Source organism: Hyla sarda, chromosome 8, assembly GCF_029499605.1.
Source record: "Hyla sarda isolate aHylSar1 chromosome 8, aHylSar1.hap1, whole genome shotgun sequence".
In the NCBI taxonomy this organism is placed as follows: domain Eukaryota; kingdom Metazoa; phylum Chordata; class Amphibia; order Anura; family Hylidae; genus Hyla; species Hyla sarda.
The window spans coordinates 48,658,275-48,681,383 of record NC_079196.1 but is presented as its reverse complement, the minus strand read 5'-3'; the positions used below and the strand labels follow the sequence as shown (position 1 = coordinate 48,681,383).

Here is a 23,109-nt window from a genome sequence, read left to right as displayed (position 1 = left end):
TGCCTAAAGGGGGGATCTAACTATGTGATGCCTAAAGGGGGGCTCTATGTGCTGTCTAAAGGGGGCTAAAGCACGTTATTCCAAAGAATTTAGGAATAATAGGTGATTTATGCCCTTTATGGATTAAAACCAGACTCTGCATCAACTATGTAATTTTCCATGGGAGTTTTGCCATGGATCCCCCTCCAGCACGCCACAATCCAGGTATTAGTCCCCTTGAAACAACTTTTAAATCACTATTGTGGCCAGAAAGAGTCCCTGTGGGTTTTAAAATTTGCCTGCCCATTGAAGTCAATGGCGGTTCGCCGGTTCGCGAACATTATGTTCGGGACATCACTAATCAAGATATGTGATGTCTACTGCCCCTCCGCCATCTATTATTTTAGTCACCCAGTAAAAAAAAATCAACAAGATTTGTTTGACATGATCTCCCTGAAGTAAACCCATGTTGTTTTTCATCTTGCAATCCATGGGATTTTAGATGTTCCCCAATCCTATCCTTTAGTAGGGTTTCCATTATTTCCCCACTATTGATGTCAGACTTACTGGGCCATAGTTGCTTGATTCCTCCCTACTACCTTTCTTGTCAATTGACACGACATTTGCTAATTTCCAATCTTCTGGGACGACTTCTGCTACCAGTGATTGGTTAAATAAATCTGTTAAGGGTTTTGCTAGCTCACCACTAAGCTCTTTTAATAATTTTGGGTGTATCCCATCAGGCCACTGTGACTTATTTGTCTTTACTTTAGACAGCAAACGTAGAACCTCGTCCTCTTTAAAGACACATGCATCAAATGATTCATTAGTCTTCCTCCGTAATTGAGGTCCTTTTCCTTCTGTAAAAACTGAACAGAAGTATTCATTAAGGCAGTCGACTAGCCCTTTATTCCTTGTTTTAATTTCCTTTTTTCATTTATATATCTGAAGAATGTCTTATCCCCTTTTTTCACAGACTGAACTAGTTTTTCGTCTGCCTGCACTTTAGAAGTTCTTATGACTTGCTTGGCCTCTTTCTGCCTAATCTGGCAGATTTCCATATCTTCATTGCTCTGGGCTGTTTTATAATTACTAAATGTTAGCTTTTAGTTTTTTTTTATGATTTTGGCCACTTCTGCTGAGTATTACAGTGGTCTCTTCCTTTTTCTACTTTTACTGACAAGTCTAATGCAATTTTCTGCTGCCTTCAATAATGCGTCTTTTAAGTAGTTACATTTCTCCTGGACTCCATGTAATCCGTTCCAGTCTGATAGGGACTCATTTATGACTAATCTCATTTTTCAAAAGACTGTTTTTCTAAAATATAAAATTTTAGTTTTTGTGTGGTGTGACTCCTTCACTGTTCTTATATTAAACCACTGACTGGCGATCACTAGATCCCAAGCTTTCGCCTACAATAACATCATATACCAAATCCCCATTTGTGAATACCAAATCCAAAATGATCTCCCTCCGGGTTGTAGAGATAATCCCAATAGGGAATTTAGAATATCTGTACTCCTGGCAGAACTAGCTATTTTGGTTTTCCTGTTTATATCTGGAAGATTGAAGTCTCCCATAATGATAGCTTCTCCTTTCATTATCATTTTAGCTATTTCTTTAACTAGTAGATCATCTAATTCTTTAACTTGACCAGGTGGTCTATATATCACACCTACACAAGTTACTGCATAATTACCAAACTGCAACGTAACCCTAACTGTTTCTATGTTGGCCTCACTAACTTGTATTAGGTTAGATTTTATGCTATCTTTCACATACAGGGCCACTCCTCCTCCTTTCTTGCCTTCTCTGTTTCCTCTGTATAAAGTGTACCCTGGTATGATCATGTCCCAGTCATTACTTTCATTAAACCATGTCTCAGTAACAGCCACTAAATCTACATTCTCAGATGCCATTATTGGCCAACGTTCATTGATTTTATTACCTAAACTGCGGGCATTTGTAGACAGGACTCTGAGCTTGTCATTTCTTAACCTCTGTGCTACTGACATGTTCTGGCATTGTTTCGGGGGGCAATTGGACTCATGGATTTTCATTCTTTTGCCCCCCCCCCTTCCTAGTTTAAATACTCCTTCGCAAATTCTTGGAATTGTTCACTGAGTACATTTGTTCCTTTTGAGAGAAAGTTGCAAACCATCTTTTTGTAAAGTTCCTTTCTATTTCAAGTAGAGCGATCATGAGACACAAAGCCAAATCCTTGCTCTTGACACCATTTACTAAGCCATAACTTGAACTCCTTAATGCGCCTCTGCCTATCATTCTGAACATTCTGCACAGGCAGAACTTTAGAAAATGAAACAGTGGATTCAAAATCCTGTACATCATTACCAAGTGTGATAAAAGATTCCTTCACCTATGAAACTTCATTGCAAGCCAGGTCATTTGTTCCCAGATGGACAAGAACATCCATGTCCCCTTCCTGCTTTGCTTGCTTACAATATTAAGAATACATCTTCTATCTCTTCTAGCAGTAGCACCCGGGAGACATCTCACAAAACCATTTTCCTTAAGCTTCACACTTCTTATGATTGAATCACTCAGCAACAGCTGCTTCCTTTCAGACTTCACTTTATGTTTTTTTCCCCCTTGGCTGCAGTCTTGCATAAATTAGACATAGAAGTTGATGGCTCCTCACCCTCTGTGCTTGAGCCAATATCCATGTTGCCCTTACATTCTGAGAGTGCTGCAAATCAACTATGGAGAACCACAGACTGTGGGACATGTCTTCTATCCACAACTCTAAGTCTTCCAGAACCTCCATAACCCATCTGCCATTTCTAGGGGTCCTCTGTGGCGGTGGCATTGCAGCAGTACCAGCCTGAGTTTGTTTAACAGATAATTTAAACATCTCACATTTCAAAAATGCTATTTCCTGCTGCAGTAAGGAGAACTGTCTACAGACCTGACAGCATCCAAACCTCCAAAGAGTGGAACCTGAAATACATGCACAACAATTCCTGCATTGAACCAAGTCTGCCATTTTAAAGAGGTGAAAAATTTTAAACAAACAAATCTTACCTTTTTTAGATTGTATCCACCTCCAGCCTACCTCCTGACTATCTCCTGCAATGTCTCTCCAGAGCACTTAGAAATAGCAGCACTTTGAATATGCAGCTAATGAATATTGATGGAGTAAAGATATATTGGAGGAAGTTTATAAAAACCTGTATGGTACAGTTGTGTATAGTAGTCAAACAGATCGCTTCTTTCATTTTTCACAGGCCTTTTTAAAACTGAAAGAAGAAATCTGATTGGTTGCTAAGAGCAACTGCACCACTCTTTCTCTACATAGGTTTTGATAAATATCCCCCATTATGTCTAAATCTCCATCACAACATCATGGAGGATAAGAGCTGGAGGTTATCATATTTTGAAAAATGATTGTGCCTTTAAGAATACTCTCTGTTAACTGGTATATGTTTATGTATAGGATTATGTATATTGTTTTATTTTTATTATGGAAACTGTGCACTGGCATGTCACCTACCGACAACACATATACATCCGCCTGTAAACAGCATTGTTTAGATATGACGCCTGAACATCCTACCACTTATCCTCTTGTCCTCATTAAATGCCTCAGCGAGCAACAATCCTATTTCCATAGGTAACAGACATAGATCCCAGTAAGTGTCACTTGTCACAATCAATATTCGGCTTCAGTATGTGAATCATCAAATATCACTGACAATGATCTGAGCACATGTTAGACACTCATATTTATTCATCTATCTATCTATATATCTCATATCTATCTATCTATCTATCTATCTATCTATTCATCCATCGCTTCATCCATATTCTGTACAAATAACTTACACCATCTTATAGGACTATAGTTGTACCTACTGCTTTAACTTTAAACAAACCTCCAGTCCACAGTAAAAAAAAAAAAAAAAAAAAAAAAAACATTTTCTATGTATGTAAAATAGCTGCTAGGCTTCACCTGCTTTGGTAGTCCGAGACACTCCCCCTACTGACTGGTCCATTAGAGAACAGGTGGAATTTTCTTAGACAACCCAAACACATGGAGAGGGAATGTGGTGAACTGTGACTGCAAGATCAAGAGTAGGGCAGTAGGGGACTATAACACTTTGCACATATAGGGAGTCTTTTGTTTTGTTTTTGCTTTTACTTAGCCTAGCTCATGATAAAATAAACATCTACTATCTATCTATCTATCTATCTATCTATCTATCTATCTATCTGATATCTATCTCACTAGTCCAATGTAGAGGAACCAGCACAGGACGATCACCAGTGAGGTGCAAGTAATCCACCTGTTTGCCAAATACCAGGTTCAATCCATTATCCACACTCCAGGACACAGCACCATTCCCCAGGTCTGGTTTGGTTACAGACTTTTTTTTAAATTTATTGCATCAGAGCATATACAAATGCAACGTTTCGGCTAGCAAGCCTTTTTCAAGCATGCTTGAAAAAGGCTTACTAGCCGAAATGTAGCATTTGTATATGCTCTGATGCAATACATTTAAAGAAAAGTCTGCTACTAAACCGGACCTGGTGAATGGTGCTGTGTCCTGGAGTGTGGATTATCTATCTATCTATCTTATATATATGTCATATCTATCTAGCATCTATCTAGCATGCTTGAGAAAGGAAGTGAGATGCTGCCAAAATGTATCTGAACATGGGGAATTAAAACCACTGTTGTTTGAAGTTCCTAGGTGTGCTGCTGAATCCCTTCCCTTGGATATAGCTATACAGTCTGCAACTGGGACGGTTTATTATCAGCTTCCACCTGCTTACTGCATTTCGCTTGGTCGTGCTGCCTCTACTCCGTGTGTTTGTATCTTTGTATCCATCTATCTCATATCTATCTATCTATCACATATCTATCTATCTATCTATCTATCTATCTATCTATCTCATATCTATCTATCTATCTCATATCTATCTCTTTCTCTCATATCTATCTATCTCATATCTATCTATCATCTATTTTATATTTATCTATTCTCTATCTCATATCTATCTTCCTATCTATATATCTTTAATATTCTATCTATTGATCTATGTATCCAATATGCATTGCTTTCATGGTCTCTTTATTAGTGTTTTTACTTGTCTACATATCTATCTATTTATCAATCTCATATCTATCTATCTCATATCTATCTATCTATCTATCTATCTAATATCTATCTCATATCTATCTATCTTCCTATCTATATATCTTTCATAGTCTATCTCTTTATTAGTGTTTTTACTTGTCTACATATCTATCTTATATATTTATATCTATACAATATCTATCTATCTTTTATCTATTTATCTAATATCTATATATCTATCTATCTCGTATCTATCTATCTAATATCTATATATATATCTCCTATCTATCTATTTATCTATATCATATCATATTTATCTATCTATCTATCTATCTAATATCTATCTATCTATCCAATATCCATGTCTGTCTATCCCTATCTAATCTCTCTCATATATATATATATATATATATATATATATATATATATATATATATCTTTACTAAGCTGTCGTCTATGTTACCACCCAAAATCAATCAATCAAATAATACATATATCTGTCTATCCCTATCACATCACATTCTATTTATCCAAACAACTGCAACATTGTATAAAGTAACAACAACCGCTCAAAAATAGCAAAAATCTTCACAAACAGCCACTGACTCCCATGTACTTGGCTTCCAAGACTGGAACTTGCTCTCCTAATACTATTACATTGTGTAACATGAACACCCCATGGGCATGATGTGCATCCTGCCAGGTGCATTGGTAAACATATCCAAGAGGATATATATATATATATATATATATATATATATATATACACACACACACAGTACATACATAGAGCAATAACAGGAAAGGGCCTGCAAACTGAAGCCTCTGTCCCCTGAAGAAGCAGAGAGTGATGCACACATGGCATGCAAGAAAGCAATTGAGAGTTGATGGGATGCACTGAAGAAAACGCCAGACACATAGCAGCTACCATTTTCTGCTTAATATCACCGGCAGAGGAGATGTGTAATGGTAGCGGCTCTTGTGTCGGTGACATTATTAGCAGAGAAGGACCAGAGGGATGCAGTGAGCACCATGTAGGATGCAGCATCCTCTCTCCATAACATTGCTGGAACACTTAGTGCACCCAGCTGCTCTTATATAGGAAACAAAGCGGGCAGCACATACCATCAGTGCAGGAAAAGGGGGTCCTTGTGTATGTCCTGAGCAAAAATCACTGCGGAGGTTGTCACCAGTCAGCCTGGGAAACACAGGGCTTCATATCCACATGCAAGTGATGCTGCTGCCTGCAGCTGCAAGAGGCAGAGAACAGCTATGGGAAAGGGGCCTCCCAAAGCCAAGGCAGTGGCTGCCTACAATGCACACAAGCCCAGCCTTCCATTGCAATCCACACACGCCCAGTCAGCTTTTTTTATTCTGTGCAAAAGAGAAACCGGAGCCTGGCAAGTCAATGCCCCTGATGTCACAAGCCCCTCCTGGTCCTAAAAAGGGGGGCACTGCTGCACTTGCTGTATAGTGAGAGGTTAAATCAAGTGCACAGATGGAGAGAGGAGCAGGAGTGGGTGGCAGCTATTTCATAAAGAATTGCTCTTTTTTTTTTTTACTTCTATATCAGTGTTTTCCAAACGGTGTGTCTCCAGCTGTTGCAAAACTACATCTCCCAACATGCATGCTGGGAGTTGTAGTTTAGCAACAGCTGGAGATGCACTGTTCGAAAACGCTGTTCTATAGCATGGATGTAGTAGTATGTATCACATTCCTACATAACCTATACCTCTAATTACCACGGGCATGATGGGAGTTGTAGTTTTGCAACAGCTGGAGATGCACTGTTTGAAAACACATAAAGAAAAAAAAAGTGCAATTCTTTATGAATTACCTTGGCATGCTGGGAGTTGTAGTTTTGCAACAGCTGGAGACACACTGTTCGTAAATGCTGTTCTATATCATATATGTAGTAGTATGTATCAAACTCCTTCATAAGTTATACTTCTAATTACCATGGGCATGCTGGGAGTTGTAGTTTTGCAACAGCTGGAGATGCACTGTTCGAAAGCGCTGTTCTATAGCATGGATGTAGTAGTATGTATCACATTCCTACATAACCTATACCTCTAATTACCATGGGCATGATGGGAGTTGTAGTTTTGCAACAGCTGGAGATGCACTGTTTGAAAACACTGATAAAAAAGTGCAATTCTTTATGAATTACCTCGGAATACTGGGAGTTGTAGTTTTGCAACAGCTGGAGACACACTGTTCGTAAATGCTGTTCTATATCACATATGTAGTAGTATGTATCAAACTCCTACATAACTTATATTTCTAATTACCTCGGGCATGCTGGGAGTTGTAGTTTTGCGACAGCTGGAGATGCACTGTTTGAAAACACTGATATAGAAGTAAAAAAAAAAGAGCAATTCTTTATGAATTACCTCGGCATGCTGGGAGTTGTAGTTTTGCAACAGCTGGAGATGCACTGTTTGGAAACGCTGTTCTATATCATATATTTAGTAGGATGTATCACATTCCTGCATAACTTATACTTCTAATTACCTTGGGCATGCTGGGAGTTGTAGTTTTGCAACAGCTGGAGACGCGCTATTTGGAAAATCACTGTTCTATATCATATATTTAGTAGGATGTATCACACTCTTTCATAACCTATACCTTTAATTATGTCGGGCATGCTGGGAGTTGTAGTTTTGCAACAGGTGGAGAGGCACTGTTCAGAAAACGCTGTTCTATATGATATATTTAATAGTATGTATCACACTCCCACATAACCTATACCTCTAATTACCATGGGCATGATGGGAGTTGTAGTTTTGCAACAGCTGGAGATGCAATGTTTGAAAACACTGATAAAGAAAAAAAAGTGCAATTCTTTATGAATTACCTTGGCATGCTGGGAGTTGTAGTTTTGCAACAGGTGGAGAGGCACTGTTCAGAAAACGCTGTTCTATATGATATATTTAATAGTATGTATCACACTCCCACATAACCTATACCTCTAATTACCTCGGGCATGGTGGGAGTCGTAGTTTTGCAACAGCTGGAGACACACTGTTCGGAAATGCTGTTCTATATGATATATTTAGTAGTATGTATCACACTCCTACATAACCTATTCCTCTAATCATCTCAGGCATGCTGGGAGTTGTAGTTTTGCAACAGCTGGAGATGCACTGTTCGAAAACACTGTTCTGTATCTTATATTTAGTAGGATACATCACATTCCTACATAACCAATACCTCTAATGACCATGGGCATGCTGGGAGTTGTAGTTTTGCAACAGCTGGAGATGCACTGTTTGGAATATGCTGTTCTATATCATATTTGTAATAGGACCTATCACACTCCCACATAACTTATACGTCTAATCACCTTTCTGATGTATAAGTACACGAGATAAGACCAGTAACAACTCTCAAGAGGTTCTGCAGAAGCTGTCATTTTTTTTGGAACACTACTACAGGTTAGCCATTCCCTATTTAAATATGAGTTATTAATATGGCTTTTCCCAAAATAGATACAAACCAACAGACACAATATTGGGGAAGGTGTATTGCACATCTATAGTGTTACACTCAATATTAAGCACCGTCCAGTGACACCCCAAATACCAGTACGGGCCGTATAATTATGAACTCCAAACTAATACATCAGAAAACCAAGAGAACACAACTGAGTCATTTCAAAGAAAAGTATGTGCCAAACAGGGACAAATGTTATTATTTCCGTAGAAGAACAGTGCATTGATAAAAGACACGTATATGCGAAAAAGAGGAATACAGCAACAAACGGTGATATCACCGGCTCTGCACAGGTAATGATGAAGGTACATGGAATTAATATAATAGGGTATATCCCAATTTAGATATAAAAAGTATATACGTGTAATAGAGATGGCTGTAAGCACATCTATAGCACATATAAGTAACTATTGCACATCAATAAGTATTGCACATAACAAATTTAAATAGTTTGTATACAAAGCTTGCAATGTAAACATGTAAAGAAAGTGCAATGTGCATATAGCAGCAGCCTGGGAAAGTTTCGGTACGTCACCTTCGTCTGGATATTGGTGGAGAACTTCTACAAGAGCTCTACATACATTAAAGAGGTTATCCTTCATAAGGTGACTTCACCAATTAAGTATCATACAGTAATGGATCTGCGCTTGTGTTGGTGGTACTGTAAATGGCCGTGTCCTGCCTCACACTGCTGTTTTGTTTTAGGGAACTGGTTACTTCTGGTTTCCATGGCCTCCCTCAGATTACAATGCCCAGGATCCTTTGTTTGAAGGCAGGAGGTGACTTATTTGCCACCCACATATTGATCACCGCATCCATTGCAACACAGCCAAGCTCCCTCTGATCACATGACTTGCCCAACATCACCTGACACACAAGCTTTAGATCTGTGTGATGACAAATGCATGCACATGTGCGCTGGTATTGTCACCAGGGGCTGGCTTCATACACAACGGACAAAACTGCCAAACTCCTTTTAGCACCTGACTGATATATTGTCTCGGGCTGCACAGCAAGCTGGGAAAGGTCTGAGACAATAATTTTGTAGGCTATAAAAAAAGGTTCTTGCGTGGAAAAGAAAGACAAAGAAATGTGATACCAACCACCAAGCATAGGTAAGAGAAGTATATCAGTAACTAGAGTAATTTTGCTAACCCCTGTCTTATATTCAAAGAACCAAAAATCCCAGTATACTACTTTAAAGGGGATCTCCACTTTGACCAATCCTTACTTGACAATAGGGTCTTTTGACAGTAAGTTTCTCTGCAGCGCCTCCACAGGGAAGATGAAGCCTTACACAGCACCCATTCAAATCAGTGGGTTGTCTCTGCCATTCGGGACAGGACAGGTCCTCCAGATTGAGAGAAACCCTTTGTTGCAACTCTTTACCCAATTTTCAGCCAAAGGATGAAGATCCTGAACAGAAGACGCCTACTCTGCTCTAAAACAATGGATAGGTTAGGGGAAAAATTTTACTTTATTATATTTTTAGTTAACATATGAGTAATGTGTGTATCAAGTTTTATTGAAATATCTCCAGCCATTTAGAAGTGATGCAGGAACATACACACATTTATACATACATTGAATACCTATGGCGGTAAGGGAGTTCATGATCTTTTTGCACCACTTGTTAATCACTGAGGGCATGTTTTTAGCAACAACTATACAGTAACCCCCCGACCTACGATGGCCCCGACATATGATAAAATCGACATACGATGGCCTATCAGAGGCCATCGCATGTCGATGTCAGCATCGACATACGATGCTTTTATATGTCGGGGCCATCGCATTAACTGCTATCCGACAGCACAAAATGCTTAAGCTGCTGTCTGATAGCAGTTTAAGCATCCCTGGCAGGTTCGCTTACCTATTCCCGCTGCTCCGGGTCCACTTCGCGATCCTCCGGTGTCTTGTGCATCTTCTCCAGGGTCCGGGCCTCGCTTTCCGGCGTCGTTATTACGTCACTACGCACGCCGCGCCGGCGCAGCAGCGTAATAACGTCACCAGAAAGCGAGGCCCGGACCCTGCAGAAGATGCGGAAGAAGCCGGAGGATCGCGAAGAAGACACCGGAGCAGCGGGACAGCATCGGGAGCCCCTGGGACAGCATCGGGAGCGGTGAGGACCTGGTCCGGAGCGACGGGGACAGGTGAGTACAGCTTCCTATACCTACATTGCACGGATCCCTCAACATACGATGGATTCGACAAACGATGGGTCATTTGGAACGAATTACCATCGTATGTTGAGGGACCACTGTAGTGCATACTGATGGGTCTATCTGCCATTAGGAAGGGTAGACTTTCTGCCTATGCCAGCAGCAAGGAGAACCTTAGGATTATTATTATCCTTTTCTTAAAGGGGTACTCCACCCCTAGACATCTTATTCTCTATCTAAAGGATAGGGGATAAGATGTCTGATCGCGGGGGTCCCGCCACTGGGGACCCCTACAATATAGCATGCAGCACCCACCGTATCTGCTTCCGGAAGCTCTGGAGGTTCTGGCTCTCAACCACGGGGACGGAAGATTGTGACATCACGACTCCGCCCCGTGTGATGTCAGGCCCCGCCCCCTCAATGCAAGTCTATGGGAGGGGACGTGACGACTGTAACGCCCCCTCCCATAGACTTGCATGGGGCCTGAAGGCACACGGGGGCGGGGGCGTGACGTCACAATCTTTCGTCCCCATAGTCGGGAGCCAGAACCTTCAGAGCTTCCGGAAGCAGATACTGTGGGTGCTGCATGCTATATTGCGGGGGACCCCAGCAGCGGGACCCCCGCGATCAGACATCTTATCCCCTATCCTTTGGAAAGGGGATAAGATGTCTAGGGGTGGAGTATCCCTTTAAAAGAAATCTGAAATCAGTTTCACTTGCATTAACCTGTTGGTACAGACAGGTAGTGTAGGTGACACTGATGACAACGGTACTTACCTGATCCCATTCCATTCTCCGGTTCTTTGGCTATCTTCTTCTGTATCTTCCGTTTTTCCAAGTTTCCTGACGTCACTGCTCCTGCTTCTCTGTTGGGTCCCGCTGCTAGCAAACAGCAGCGGTGATGTCACAAAGCCCCTCCCCCCATGCTCCAAGCCAACCCCGGAATGGAAGATACCAAAGAGGATAACCGAAGAACAGGAGCACAGAACAGGATCAAGTAAGTATGATCACCATTAATGTCACTTGCACTATTTGTCTGTACCGACAGGTTAGTGCCAGTGAAACTGATGGCAAATTTCATTTAAATCCAAGCACAGAACCACAACACAGCTCCTAAGCTGATGAACTGGAAAATGTATATGCATTTCTGTTGTAGAAGGTTACATAAGAGGAATGGGGGGAGTTGTAACCGAGCATGCTTCACGTGTTTCTCCCTTTGTATTATAATGATTATATTCTGAAACTATGGACCTCCTGCTGTTACAGAGCTACAACTCCTAGCGTGCCCCGGCAGCATGCTGTGTGCGTCCACTGTCATGAAGCTCCGGAAAAGTTGAGTATAAAGTCTTTCCACTTTATTATGTATTTAACTGTATGCAGGATATACTGGCATTAACTTACTTGTGCACACTAACAGAGACGGAAAATCACTAGTCTGGTGTATGCCGCTATTGGGCTAGTGGTTCCCCCCATATACCACTCATAAATAGACAATGAAAACTGTTATATATAGCCTACAGCGCGAGTGAGGGTATAGACAGAATCAACGTTATGAAGAGATTAAAGCAGTCAAGCTTAGAAGGTAAGTGTAGAAGGTCACTCGTATGTGTAAACAACAAATATCCTGAATGTGTATAGTGTTCCCGGATGGAGTAAATAGTACCTGCTATTGATGTGTCATCAGATGAGGAAATGGGATCCAATGTTGATCCAGCAGTTCTATGTCCTCTGTTCGGGCAGCACGCTTTGTGTGGAAGACAGCCCTGGCCGGGGGGCGTCTCAACCAAGCAGTATGTGACATCACTATGGAAGCCTAAGAGGGTCAAAAATACTCATATGCATTTAAAGGGGTACTCCGCCCCTAGACATCTTATCCCGTATCCAAAGGATAGGGGATAAGATGTCAGAACGCGGGGGTCACGCCGCTGGGGACCCCCGGGATCTACCATGCAGCATCCACCTTTAGCGGCTTCCGGAACCGTTGGAGGTCCTCAGGCTGAGTCCATCTCGACCACGAGGACGGAGCATAGTGACATCACAGCTCCGCCCCCGGGTGACATCATGCTCCCCCCCCTCAATGCAAGTCTATTGGAGGGGCATGACAGCTGTCACGCCCCCTCCCATAGGCTGGCATTGAGGGGACGGAGTGTGACGTCACATGGGGGCTGAGCCATGACAACACTATGCTCCGTCCTCGTGATCGCCAGTAATCAGACCCGGAGCTAATGCGCTCCAGGGACTGATTCTAACAGGGTGCGGTGTAAAACATCACGGGGGTCCCCAGTGGCGGGACCCCCACGATCAGATATCTTATCCCTATCCTTTGGATAGGGGATAAGACATCTTAGCGCCGGAGTACCCCTTTAAGAAACAAAACTGTTTTCTTCATCGGGGAGGTAGAAGTCCTATTAAGTAAAAAAAAAAAAAAATCTAGGCAATACATTTCCTTTAAGTCTAACCATCTTCCTTCCCCAAATGAACCTCCCTAGTTGTACTTCTGTTTTTTTTTTTTTTTTTTATCGAACATCTCTTATCCATATGGGAAAAGTGTTAAAGTCAAACAATAGCTGAAGGTGTACCGCCATTTTTATAATAGCAAATCTCTCTGTAATCATTATGGGTAATTTTGCCCAAGGATTTTTCCTTCTGCATATAAATGGCAATAAATTTCAAGTAACTTTAATATCTCCTCAGATTTAATACTTAAATAGATAATACTGCCAATGTAGCTCTATGGGAGAGCCGGAGTGCTGCACTCGGCAATCTCCGGCTCTAGAGATCCATTGAGGGAGCGTGTATACCTACATTTCATGCAGTGGTCAAACATGCTCACATTCAGGAGGAAAGCTGCACCCCATACAGAAGATCGCGAGGGACGGGGGACGGGGGGGGGGGGGGGGACTGCAGTCAGACTCCCCACAATCTGACACATATCCTTTACCTTTAGGATGGGGGATACGTTTTTGTATCCCGGAGTACTCCTTAAACTCTTCTTTTGTGTATAGCATATCTACATCTATTGGGAGAAGACATGATTTTCCCTAGTTTATGTCTAAACCTGATATTCTTTTGAAGTCATTAAGTGATGATAAAACCATTGGAACCCTCTGTATGGGGCCTTTAAGAAATACAAGGATGTCACCTGTTTGGAGCAGGATCCTATAATCCCTCCATTTACAACCGAACCCATCATACTGTAAGCTTTCTCAAGATAGTAAACACTGTAAAAAGAAAAAGAGAATGCTTCCAGAGCTGACCACAAGTAGCACCATTCCACCCTGTCAAATGCCTTTGTGGCATCAGGTGACTGGATGGCCTGGGAAAACACACTGGCCCTAATTTACTATTGTAAACCCGACCTGTTTTGTTGGGTCATGTACCAGAATTTGCACCAAAGCCATGGCATGTCCCCGACATTTAAAAAAAATACCAACATATTTACTAAGGTTTCCACAGAAAATGTGGTGGATTTGAGGTTTGGAAAACCCCACAAACACAAAACCCACAAAGTATACTGCACTCCACTCTTAGGCTACTTTCACGCTATAGAAAAAGTTCCATTACAAACGGATGTTAAGAGCCAGGAAGGTAGTTAGGTAGCCAAGTAAGTAGGTAGGTAACTAGCCAGGCATGTAGGTAGGTAGCAAGCTAGCTATTTTGGTAGACAGGTATGTAGGCAGGTAGATAGCTAGGTAGCCAGGTATTTAGGTAATTAGTTCTGTAGCCAGGTATGTAGGTAGTTAGGTAGCCCGATATGTAGGTAGGTAGTTCTGTAGCTAGGTATGAAGGTAGATAATAAGGTAGCCAGGTAGTTATATAGCCAGGTATGTAGGTAGGTAATAAGGCAGCAAGGCATGTAGCCCAAGTACTTTGACCGAGAGGAGGCTTTCAGCTGTATGCGCGTGAGCCGAGCATAGAGCTAAAAGCAGCGTCAGCCTGGGGATCCGGGGCTTGTGTCCTGGATGCCCAGTAGCAGCAGTGGGCCCTTTACATGACATGGCCCTTGGCCCACATCTGAATGGACTGGCCGGTCTGCCCCTGCTAGTATCCATAACCTGTAATGTTATTACTCTTCAGAAAAGTGTCCAGGCCCCTCCTTATCGCTATAGAAAAAGTTCCATTACAAACAGATGTTAAGAGCCAGGAAGGTAGTTGGGTAGCCAAGTATGTAGGTAGGTAACTAGCCAGGCATGTAGGTAGGTAGCAAGCTAGCTATTTTGGTAGACAGGTATGTAGGCAGGTAGATAGCTAGGTAGCCAGGTATTTAGGTAATTAGTTATGTAGCCAGGTATGTAGGTAGTTAGGTAGCCCGATATGTAGGTAGGTAGTTCTGTAGCTAGGTATGAAGGTAGATAATTAGATAGCCAGGTAGTTATATACCCAGGTATGTAGGTAGGTAATAAGGCAGCAAGGCATGTAGCCCAAGTACTTTGACCGAGAGGAGGCTTTCAGCTGTATGCGCGTGAGCCGAGCATAGAGCTAAAAGCAGCGTCAGCCTGGGGATTCGGGGCTTGTGTCCTGGATGCCCAGTAGCAGCAGTGGGCCCTTTACATGACATGGCCCTTGGCCCACATCTGAATGGACTGGCCGGTCTGCCCCTGCTAATATCCATAACCTGTAATGTTATTACTCTTCAGAAATGTGTCCAGGCCCCTCCTTATCTCTTTTATTGAGTTCGCAATCACTACTTTTACTGTCTGTGCAGTTGTAGAACCCCCTTGTTATAGATACAGTCCTGGGTATAAATAAATCCTGGGAGAGATCTCTGTACTGTCCCCTGATATATTTATACATAGATATTAGGTCGCTCCTAACCTGTCTATTTTCTAAACTAAATAACCCTAATTCTGATAATCTTTCTTGGTACTGTAATCCTCCCATTCCCCATTTTACTCCGATTGCTCATCTTTAACCCTTTTCCACTATACTTTTCTTGTACACTGGTGCCCAGTATTGTACACAGTATTCCATGTGTGGTCTGACTAGTGATTTGTACAAAGGAGAAACTATTTCCTTGTCATGTGCATCTATGCCCCTATTGATGCACCCCATGATTTTATTTACCTTGGCAGCAGCTATCTGACACTGGTCGCTACAGGTTAATTTACTCTTGACTAAAACTGCTAAGTCCTTTTCCATGTCAGGCATCTCCAGTATTTTTCCATATAGTACATATTCCCAGCATTGATTTTCCTCCTCATTTCCATACATGTTCAGTCTCATCTGACATTTCTCAGCCCAAGCCTTTTATCTATCCAGATCCATTTGTAACAATTCACTGTCCTATATTGTTTTATCTGCTATACACAGTATTCTGTCCTCTATTGTGTTAATTACTATGCACATATTGGTATCATCTGCAAGGATTAACATTTTACTATACAATCCCTTTACAATGAAAATTTTCTAAAATATAATTTTTTTTTACAGAACTCAATGTTGGATGCAAAGCAGATAGTGATGGGAGAGGGAGGAGGCATGCACGTGGCAGATTAGCCCTTCCTCTATGTTTTTTTTTTTTTTACTTTGCCAAAAGCTAAGATATAGTGGTCAATTGATTTATCTCCCTATCAGGCATCTACTACCCATGTGTATAGTTCTGTACATGATGTAGATCTGACATATTCTCTTAAATTATAGATAGAATTCTTAAATTGGCAAATATTTGAAATAGTCATTTGTTATTACTTACAGGGGATTATTCAGTGGATTGTTTAACTATCCAGTCTCATAAATCATAAGCTTTCATTATATATATATATATATATATATATATATATATATATATATATATACTGCTAAAAAAATTAAGGAAACACTTTAGCATTTGATACAGTGCCACATAAAAGGTTGGTGCATAAAATGAGAAGGATTGGGCTGGCAGTGAATGTGTGCAAGTGGGTAAGTTACTGGCTCAATGATAGGAAACAGAGGGTGGTTATTAATGGTACTTATTCTGATTGGGTGACTGTTACTAGTGGGGACCACAGGGGTCGGTCTTGGGTCCTCTCCTTTTTAATATATTCATTAATGGCCTTGTAGAGGGGTTGAATAGTAAAGTAGCAATCTTTGCAGATGATACTAAACTCTGTAAAGCGGTAAACACTATAGAGGACAGTGCACTGTTCCAAATGGATCTGGATAGGTTGGAGGTTTAGGCTGGGAAGTGGCAGATGAGGTTCAACACTGATAAATGTAAGGTAATGCACATGGGGAAGAAAAATCTGGGCTGGGATTATGTATTAAATGGGAGCCCACTTGGGATGACTGACATGGAAAAGGATTTAGGAGTCTTAGTTAATAGTAAATTTAGCTGTAGCGACTAGTGTCGGGCAGCTGCTGCCAAGGTAAATAAAGTCATGGGCAGCACCATAGGGGCACAGATGCCCACGACAAGGAAATAATTCTACCACTGTACAAATCTCTATTCAGACCACACATAGAATACTGTGTACAGTACTGGGCACCAGTGTACAAGAAACATATAGTGGAGCTGGAGAAGGTTCAAAGACGGCAACCAGAGTAATATGGGGAATGGGAGGACTACAGTACCCAGAAAGATTAGCAGAATTGGGGTTATTTGGTTTAGAAAAAAGAAGGCTTAGGGGAGACCTAATAACTATGTATAAATATATCAGGGGGCAGTACAGAGATCTCTCCCATGATCTATTGATACCCAGGACTGTATCTATAACAAGGGGGCATCCTCTACGTCTAGAGGAAAGAAGGTTTCTACACCAGCACAGACCAGGGTTCTTTATTGTATGAGCAGTGAGACTGTGGAATTCTTTGCCTGAGGAGGTGGTCATGGTGAACTCTGTGAAAGAGTTTAAAAGGGGTCTGGATGCATTTTTGGAGAGTAATAACATTACAGGTTATGTATACTAGATTTATAGGGACAGAATGTTGATCCAGGGATTTATTCTGATGCCATATTGGAGTCGAGAAGGAATTTTTACCTATTATGAGTTTTTTTTTTTGCCTTCCTCTGGATCAACACAGTAGGGACTCAGCAGTTCCTGCAAGAAGAAGGCATTGATGCTGTGGACTGGCCCGCCCGTTCCCCAGACCTGAAACCGATTGAGCACACCTGGGACATCATGTCTCTCTCCATCCACCAACGCCACATTGCACCACAGAGCATGCCCAGGCATTGTAGGGAGGTCATACGGGCACGTGGAGGCCACACACACTACTAAGGCTCATTTTTACTTGTTTTAAGGACATTACATCAAAGTTGGATCAGCCTGTAGTGGGGTTTTCCACTTTGATTTTGAGGGTGGCTCCATATTCAGACCTCCATGGGTTGATAAATTTGATTTCCATTGATAATTTTTGTGTGATTTTGTTGTCAGCACATTCAACTATGTAAAGATGAAAGTATTTCATACGATTAGTTCACTCATTCAGATCTTGGATGTGTTATCTTAGTGTTCCCTTTAATTTTTTTGAGCAGTATATATATATATATATATATATATATATATATATATATATATTGAATAAAGAAAATTTCCCTAAGTAACTTTCATAGCATCTCAACGGTTCTCGGTCAGCCCTATGACCATGTTCTGCTATATTAACATAATATTGATAGGACCTACAGTAGGTACACTTGAACATCATTACCCATAGCTGTCAGTGGTCACCAGGGGATGCGGGAATGGTTTTAGGATCATTAGATTCCAGACACTCAGACTAAAAAGCATTGATCACAAGCTGATGTGCAAGGACTTTCTCAACGGTAAAGTGGTTGCAATACTAATATTTATCTATAAGAACACAGAAAAAGAGCTTACTGAGGAAAGGGTAATCACTAGTTTTAAGCAGGCATACCACCATGCTATATTTATTTATTTATTTATTTATTTATTTATATAGTGCCTACAGATTCCGCAGTGCTTACAATTATGGGGTACAAACAAAGACAAAGACTGCTATATGGCAGTGTTTCCCAGCCAGCGTGCCTCCAGCTGTTGCAAAACTACAACTCCTAGCATGCCTGGAAAGCCTTTGGCTCCCCCTGTTAACTAACAGCAGTCCCGCAATGCGATCACAAGAGCCCGTTGGTTGCCATGGCAGCAGGAGGCCAGCGGATGGCCACCTGTCTGTCTAGTACGGCAGCCTGTGAGGTCCAGTCATAGGCTAGATCGCACAGGCTGCATCTCAGTGTAATACTTACAGTTATACTGTGCTGCAGCATAGTATAACCTGTAAAAAGTGTAAAATATAAAAATAAAAGCTTTTTCAATAAATTAATAAAGTGTAAAAATTAGAGATGAGCGAACTTACAGTAAATTCGAAGTTCTCGGCTCGGCAGTTGATGACTTTTCCTGCATAAATTAGTTCAGCTTTCCGGTGGGCTGGAAAAGGTGGATACAGTCCTAGGAGACTTTTCCTAGGAATGTATCCACCTTTTCCTGCCCACCGGAGCACCTGAAGGCTGAACTAATTTACGCAGGAAAAGTCATCAACTGCCGAGCCGAGAAGTTCGTGACGAATCAAATTTACTGTAAGTTCGCTCATCTCTAGTAAAAATATAAATAAATAAATGACCCTTTTCCAATAAAACCCTGTATTATCGCCCCCCCCAAAAAAAAAAAAAAAATACATACATATATATATATATATATATATATATATATATATATGTATATATATTGCCCAAACCTATGCATAATAGGTATATTTGCATCTGTAATGACTTGTACTATAAAACCATAATGGTATTTATCCTGTACGGTGAACGACGTTAAAGAAAAAAAAAATCAGAAGGCAACATGAATTTAGAAATGATACCAATATAAAGTACAGCTTGTTTCGCAATAAATAAGCACTCACACAATGTGGCGAGAAAAAAAAAATTATGGCTGTCAGAACATGACAACACAAAAAAGGGTAGAAAGTATTTTGTTGAGGAAAGGAAAAAGAAATTGAGTATCGCCATAATTGTAACAACCCACAGAATAAGAATAACATAATTTTTACCATACAGTGAATGCCATAAAAGCAGTAGAGGTATTATAGTCAGAGGTATCACCACTTAAAGGAAATCTGTCAGTATTATCACCCGCACTAAACCTGTCACATAGGCATGTACTGCGGGTGATGCTGATTAAAACGGTACTCCCATTGTCCGCATTCACCCAGCTGTTCCGCTGCAAATCACGTTTTTTCTAATTATGCTAATAAGGGCCTTTGGGCATGGGCGGAGCACATGCACTGCTTACTGTGTACTCCCAGAAGCGGCGTTCCATTCAGGGGGGAACGCCGCTTCTGGGAGTACACAGTAAGCGGCTGGTGCATGAGCCGTACACTCACACGGGCGAAGGAGCCGGGAGGGGGTTTTGAATATTTATGAGCTCCGCCCATGCTCCAAGGCCCTCATGAGCATACACAGAAAAACGCGATTTGCCGCGGAACGTCTGGGCGAATCTGGACAATGTGAGTACCGTTTTAATCAGCATCACCCGCACTACAAGCCTGTGGGACAGGTTTAGTGCGTGTGATACTACTGACAGATTTCCTTTAAAGAGACACAGGCCAGATTTGAAATGATCATTAAAGAAGTACTCACAATTTATTTAATTTTTAAATCAACCGGTGCCAGAAAGTAAAACAGATTTGCAAATTAATTCTATGAAAAACGTAGGAGAAGACTGAGATAATGCACTCACTGCAGACACGGATGCAACTTCATATTTCAGCTTTAACTCAAGACTTGGACGAGTACAACATGCAGGACAAATATGTACGATACAAGTACGGGCCAGAGGAAGCGTCTCAGTGCGTGAAACTGGTTGCCGTCCCTCCGTCACGCCCCCGTCTCACCTGTTGCATCATTGCTCCCTGTATATTTGTTCTGCATGTTGTACTCGTAAAGCTTGGATTATTTATATAGCGCTGCGGAATCTGTAGGCGCTATATAAATAAATAAATAAATAAAGCTGAAATATGAAGTTGCGTCCGTGTCTGCAGTGAGTGCATTATCTCATTCTTCTCCTACGTGTCTTGGATATGCTGCATCTTTCTACTTTTGTTGATAAGAGCACCTCCGTCTCCCCTAGGAACCACTATTGGACAGATACTGTTGTTTGCTGTTGCTTACTTTTCACATCGCTACTCTCATACTTGTTAGCATTAGCGGTGCCAGACTTTCCTGTTTCTTGTGTGAAGATTTACTATTTCTATAAAAATCTTGATCCTTCAAGTTCTTCTCAGCTGCTGTATACTACAGAGGAAGTTCTTTTCTTTTTGAATTTATTTTTTGTCTGACCAAAGTGCTCTCTGCTGCCACCTCTGCCCATGTCAGTAACTGTCCAGAGCAGGAGAGGTTTGCTATTGGAATTTGCTCCTGCTCTGGGCAGTTCCTGACATGGACAGAGGTGTCAGCAGAGAGCACTGTTGTCAGGAACCGGACTAGTATGCACGTAGTGGATCCTCTGTGTTAGTGAGGTGATGACGTGGGCCGTACCATGGGACCGGTTCTAAGAAGTTACTGGTTTTCACCAGAGCCCGCCACAAAGCGGGATGGACTTGCTGCGGCGGTAACTCCCAGGTCGTATCCCCCGATAGCGACTCAACCACGCTAACAGCTGACCGGACAGCAGGAGGACGGGGCTGGTGAGTAGATTGGGATGTGATCCGCCGGCGGGCGCGTCCCGCCACGCGAATCGCATTCCCCGCCGGTAATAGAGCAGCGCTCCCGGTCAGCGGGTCTGACCGGGGCGCTGCACACAGATGAACGCCGCGAGCGCTCCGGGGAGGAGCAGGGACCCGGATTGCTCGGCGTAACAGTACTTCCCCCCCTTAGGTCTCCCCCTCTTTTTGGAACCCAAAAATTTATGAATGAGTACCTTGTCCAAGATTTTGGCCTCGGGTTCCCAAGACCTCTCTTCAGGGCCACAGTCCAATCAACCAAGAAAATGTTTTTACCTCGGATGACCTTGGAGGCGAGGATTTCCTTAACAGAATAGACATCCAAGGTGTCAGAGACAGGAACAGGAAAAGTGACCTTGGGAGAAAAGCAGTTAAGAATGAGAGGTTTGAGCAGAGAAACATGGAAAGAGTTAGGAATACGAAGAGAAGAAGGAAGATGGAGCTTGTGGGAGACAGGATTAATTTGGTTTTTAATTTTAAATGGCCCGAGGTAACGAGGACCCAACTTGTAGCTAGGGACACGAAACCGTATGTATTTGGCGGAGAGCCACACTTTGTCACCAGGGGCAAAGACAGGAGGAATTCTTCTCTTTTTATCAACATGTTTCTTCATGCGAGAAGAGGCCAATAAGAGCGACTTTTGAGTCTCCTCTCAGATAGAGGAAAAGTCCCGGGTTAATTCATCCACGGCAGGAACTCCAGAAGAAGTGGGAATGGGGAGGGGGGGCCGCGGGTGACGGCAGTACACCACAAAAAATGGAGATTTGGAGGAGGACTCAGAATTTTTGAAATTGTATGAGAATTCGGCCCAAAGCAGAAGATTGACCCAATCATTTTGACAGGAGGAGACAAAATGTTGCAAGTAGTCACCAAGAATCTGATTTACTCTTTCTACTTGCCCATTGGATTGAGGGTGATAGGAGGAAGAGAAATTCAATTAGATTTTTAGTTGATTGCAGAGTGCTCTCCAAAATTTTGAAATAAATTGAACGCCTCTATCCGAGACGATGTGCCTGGGAAGCCCGTGAAGACGAAAAATGTGCAGAAAAAATTGCTTCGCCAACTGTGGAGCAGAAGGAAGGCCAGAAAGCGGAATAAAATGAGCCATTTTGGAAAAGCGATCAATGACCACCCAAATGACGGTGTTGCCATGGGATAAAGGGAGGTCTGTGATGAAGTCCATGGCTATGTGAGACCAGGTCTGTTCAGGCACTGGCAGAGGGAGGAGAAGACCTGCAGGCTTCTGGCGTGGAGTGTTATCACGTGCACACACAGTACAAGCTCGTACGAAACCGGTAACATCTTTTTCCAGGGAGGACCACCAATAGTGTCTGGCAATCAATTGTAAAGATTTTTTTATTCCAGCCTGACCAGCCAGATGGGAGGAATGGCCCCATTTGAGAGTCCGGAGGCGAAGATGTGGTGGAACATAAGTTTTTTCTGGAGAAATTGGTACCAGAGAAGCAGGAGCAGACGAGATCAGACACTTAGGAGGAATGATGTGCTGAGGAAGAGTCTCGGCTTCTGAGGCATCGGTGGAATGTGATAGAGCATCAGCCCTGACATTCTTGTCTGCAGGACGAAAATGAATTTGAAAATTGAAGCGGGCAAAAAACAAGGACCATCTGGTTTGGCGAGGATTTAACTGCTGAGCGGATTGGAGATAAGACAAGTTCTTATGGTCAGTGTAAATGGTGATGGGGTGAAGGGATCCC

The 23,109-nt window shown here is 42.0% G+C and overlaps 1 protein-coding gene and 1 long non-coding RNA gene across 7 annotated transcripts in view; one reads left to right on the top strand and one right to left on the bottom strand.

The window, feature by feature from the left end:
• Nucleotides 1-6,424, bottom strand: part of B3GALT1 (beta-1,3-galactosyltransferase 1) — a 443,777-nt gene extending 437,353 nt beyond the window's left edge. For all 4 annotated transcript variants that reach the window (XM_056536926.1, XM_056536924.1, XM_056536925.1 and 1 more), the window contains exon 1: nucleotides 6,204-6,424. The gene's annotated coding sequence lies outside the window, so the exon portion shown is untranslated. The remainder of the gene's footprint in view (nucleotides 1-6,203) is intronic.
• Nucleotides 6,425-9,534: 3,110 nt separating this feature from the next.
• LOC130285478 (uncharacterized) overlaps nucleotides 9,535-23,109 on the top strand; it is a 110,867-nt gene continuing 97,292 nt past the window's right edge. For all 3 annotated transcript variants that reach the window (XR_008847344.1, XR_008847345.1, XR_008847343.1), the window contains exons 1-3: nucleotides 9,535-9,688; nucleotides 12,002-12,067; nucleotides 12,153-12,317. This is a non-coding gene — a long non-coding RNA (uncharacterized LOC130285478). The remainder of the gene's footprint in view (nucleotides 9,689-12,001; nucleotides 12,068-12,152; nucleotides 12,318-23,109) is intronic.